Source organism: Octopus bimaculoides, chromosome 24 (assembly GCF_001194135.2).
Source record: "Octopus bimaculoides isolate UCB-OBI-ISO-001 chromosome 24, ASM119413v2, whole genome shotgun sequence".
Classification (NCBI taxonomy): domain Eukaryota; kingdom Metazoa; phylum Mollusca; class Cephalopoda; order Octopoda; family Octopodidae; genus Octopus; species Octopus bimaculoides.
In genome coordinates, this window is record NC_069004.1 from 35,979,681 (window position 1) to 35,984,429 (window position 4,749).

At 38.1% G+C, this 4,749-nt stretch overlaps 1 protein-coding gene across 1 annotated transcript in view; it reads right to left on the bottom strand.

Moving 5' to 3' along the window:
* Positions 1–4,749, bottom strand: part of LOC106875000 (zinc finger SWIM domain-containing protein 5) — a 39,408-nt gene that overhangs the window by 29,261 nt on the left and 5,398 nt on the right. The gene's annotated exons all lie outside the window — the stretch shown is intronic.

Below are 4,749 nucleotides of genomic sequence, written 5' to 3' on the forward strand. Positions count from 1 at the left end.
TATATATATATATATATATATATATATATATATTACGTAAAATATATATGCATGCATTTACGTGAAATGTGCCTATGTGTATCACGTACATACATACATACAAGCATACGCACTTTGCCTGCGTTACCAAACTGACACCACCTCGGTATCTAGGAAGTTTATTGCAATGGGTCCGCGCACACACACACATATAAATGAGTTGTAAAGATATATATATCCGTCCTTTTCTCTAATTCCATTAGGTGCCGGCCAACACAAAACAACACAGCGGTGAAGGTGCTGCAAGCTGAACGATTAATAAAGTATTGCTGTTTAATTCCCTGTCGTGATCATCTTGTTTCTCTTCTGTGTATGGAACTCAGAACCAACGTTATCCAAAAGATGCGAGATTTGAAACGGATTTGGCTGTTATGTCTAGCAGGTCGAACGATCACGTAGAGCCCTTCCCGTCGTCATGGTGAGTGGCGGGGAAGGGTGGTGGTGGCGTGTGATACGGCTGGTGGTGGTCAGAGGCGTGACACAACATACACAGTGCAGTATCGAAAGCAGTTTTAGGCTCGTCTTTCATTCAGATTGTATTTAGGACTTCATTAGCCAAATTTTCGTCACCACTTTTTAAAGAGAAAATTGGCTGCTTTTTTTTTTTTGATGACAAAGTAGAGAGGGTTAGGGTTTGGAGTTTCTCTCTTGATGTTGGGCGAGAAAAGGTGTTTGTGTCAGACAGACTGACAGTGTTTGATGATGATGACGATAAGAGCATTGTAACGGGGATGATGAAAGAAGCAGAGACACGAAGTTGTAGACAGGACTCACGTTGGGAAATTGTGTGGATATTAGATGTGTGTGTGTGTGTGTGTGTTTGTGAGAGAGAATACACAGCTAAAACACAAATCACACATACATTAGTGGGCAATCCGGTACGTTTTTGGTTATCCCACCTCCATTAAAAAATTGGGTTATTTCACCCAACTAAAAAAAAAATTGTTTAACCCTCAATAAAACAAAAAAAACCGAAAAATTATAAACATGGTAACTGAAAAAATTAAACATCTTACTGAATCTAATAGCATTTTTATAACAAATCATGCCATGCGTATTGAGGGGGGTGGGGCCAAAAGTCAACAATGTGTTGAAGTATTGAATTAAAAGAATCTGTCCCTTTTAATCCAATCTCTTGTGGCCGCATAGAATCAGCTTTTTAATGGGGGAGATAACCCAATTTTTTTTAATGGGGGTGAGATAACCAAAAAGTACCGGTATTGGTAGACGGCATCATTGACCCACACAACCTTCCCTCATGACTTAAAGAGGTTAGGCTGAAAAGGAGACCCATACCGAAGGATTGCCCGTTAGTGTCATATATGTAACACAATAAGTGGAATAAAAAATTCGATCAACTGAGATTATTATCCAAGTAATTCGTAGATACGCCCCCCCCACTAACGGTGTTTAAAAAGAAAAACCTCGAATGAGTTGATAGAAAAGTTTAGTCATTTTAAAAAAGGGTTACATTGGATAATATCATCCGAGACAGACTGTGTCAAGAAGTTAGGTTGTGTTTTGGAACTAATACTACAACCACTACACACACTACACTCAATACGACAGCCAATACACATACTGGAAAACAGCAGTGAATATAGTGGCGATAGTGGTGGTGGTGGTGGTAGTAGCAGTCGTCGACCTCTGTGAGATTGGAACTCAAGAATAGACGGACGCATACAGTACACGTCTCTTTCTCACCACTACGTAGTCGCTCAAGCTACTAAGAATAGCAGTCAAGTCTCTTGACAGACACACTGGACAATGTAGTTCGGAAGACTGTACGTAGAAGTACAAAAGACAAGATGGTCATGGCGAGTCAGGCCTTTCATCATGAGTCTATTCGATTAGGCCTGAGTTGCAGGTTAAACAAGAATCGATAGAATGATTTGTTTGTCAATAAAGGTCATGCTTTTAAGTGAGAAAAGGAAAGTGCAGTGTTTTCAAAGGATGTACTTGGTACTTATTTTATCGATCTCGGTAGAACGAAATGCAAAATTAATTTCACCAAGATGTGAACACAAATGTGGGTCAGGGTGACATTCCGCCTCTTAGAATGATTCCCGGAGAAGTGGAAAGAAAATCCATTTCGCGACCTTGGGTAACTGTTCAATGGTTTTATTAATTGATGTGTCGAGGCTTTCATACCTCTACAAGGATTTAGAAAAAGAAATTGAAACAATGGAAGCCGAGAGGCAAGAGGCAAGCTAGAAGTTCGTTCATGATGGAATTGTTTTCAGAGAGGAGGTGAGAGAGAGAGGAGTCAGAAAGGAGAAGAAAGAGAATATGTTGAAGTGAGATTGAAGCCTTTGGCAAAGTGATAGTGATCAGTTCACGTGGTTTCAACTCAGAATCAACCTTAATCCAGCAAGACATGATAAAAAGGGTTTCAGCCGTGACCATCTTAGTCATAGAGTACCAAAGACTACATTGACTAATTTGTCCTTTTTTTAGGACAAATAGTAGAAGCAGAGTTTTCTTCTATGTGTGTCTGCGTTGCATATTTATAGGATGTAGCTACAGTATGGCTGAATTGTTAAGGAGTTCGCTTCGCAATCACGAGGTCTCGGTTTTGATTTCACTCTGGTATTGTTGGCAAGAGTCATTTTCTTGTCCCAGCTTAATTCATACAAGTAAAATTGAGGAAACTGTACAGAAAACCATCGAATGAATAGTACATAAAATTTGAAGCGCAGCCTTGCCACATGAAAATCGGAGAAATCGGAATTTTGGGACATGTGACCCTCCCTACGTCCCATATCTCGTGGGAAAGGAAAATGTATGAAATAGGGGTGGGAGAGAGAGGGACAAAAGTGTAATTGAAATTTTTGAAAAAATTACTTTTCAGAAACGTAAATTCCATTCTTAAAAAAAAAAAAAACCCACCAAGACTTTTCCCTTTCCATGAGGTTGGGACTTCGAAGGACAGTGTTCCAAAACTCCACCCCAAAATCATTCGTTTTGACTCTAATATTTCATATTTTCCTAAAGAACACACCTTCACTCCGAAATATAGAAGCTTTACAACTATAATCATAATTCTGGTTTGATGAATCTATTTTTATTTTACCAAAAGTTCAATAAATTTGAATAGTGTTGGAAGATAGCGTCTAAATGGTTGTTGTACCTGCGAGAAATAGAAGCGAAATCTTCAAATGCCACCGTTCCTTGAAAAGGCTGTGGTGGAACATTAGCTGATGTAGTTCTAGATACACACACATAATGTCCAAGAGAAGGACGAGATGTATGCGACACCTTCAATCATAAAATCTAAAAGTCATACGAGATCTCAAGAACTGGGAAGGTAACAACGTGACTTGTTAATGAACTCCGGATAGAAATGGACAGGATGAGCCGGATATACAAGCTGTAGTTGATGATAATGTTGGCCCTGAAGTTAACCGAAGTCACTCGCTGTTGGAGCAAAATTAGAGAACGCTGAAAGTCAGTCAGCACTTAATACAATAATCGTTGAGCGAATGTAATTAAAAATGAAACCAGCAATAATGGAATGTATAAAAACAACCTTGGCTCTCTTAAATTACTGAAACGAATAAGTAAATATTTCAAAATAGGTGAATCATGCACCACCCTCGAACATGGTCTATATATTTCACATTTTTTTCCTCAAAACAGTCTTCAAATTTCCAAGTTTTAAACAACTGAGACTCGGTGTTCTTGTTCATCTTGTGCACATATCTGGCTGTTCTGATCTAGTTAAACTCTTGTTGTGGTGCAACAGACCTATTTCCAGTCAGAAATTCTTCTTGGGGAAAACTTTCAACTAAATAATCTTATTTTTGTAATGAGTTACCAGATGCCAACTTAGATGTTTCTAACGAAGATACGAGACCAGTCGTTTATAATAACTTTATTTCAATGCATTCATTTTTGTAGTTCAGGGAAGCCAAATTATTATTATTTTGTTTTACATTCCTCACAATTGCTAGCCTCATCATTAATTACGCCGCTTTTCTCTAAGATTATCATCGCCCCTACTCATCAATCTCCATAGATCTGTCCAACATGCTATAATTCTCATCTCTCAACACGATACAACACCTGCCAGTCTCATTTACAGATTATAACTTCCTTCACAACTAGGATGTATATTTGTACCCTAACACATGACTGGTACTTTATTTTATCCACTATGATAGGGTAAGTTGACTTTGGCGGGATTTGAGTTCAGAACGTGAAGGGCCGTTGACCAAATCTCTCAAGCGTCCTTACTCGGCTGATTCTTTTTATCTAATCTATCGAAATTTACCGATTTGCCAAGATAGGCCATCACACCAAGCTATAAATTCTAATTCGTCAAGAGATCTGAGGGAATAAAATAGCCAAGTTTCCTTCAAACCACTGCATTCTGTGTTAAACAAGGAAGGTTACGCTCAATAAGTCAAGGGATGGAACGTCTTTCGTCATGGGGGCTTGCTGAAGTAGGACTGTTCAAATAAGAACCACACTAGATATGAAATATACATTGTGTAATAATATACTGTTAGCCTCTCTTTCTCTTTTATATCTATATCTACACAGTTAAGTTTATTTAAAAGAAAGTTGGTCGTCTTCTGTTGGTTGTTTTTCCTCGCATTGGGTACTAAATGTGGTTATTTTGAGAAGTCCACTGTGTGGCGTTATTATTTTTCTGTAATAATGCCCTTTATATAAATATAAATATATATATATATATATATATATATA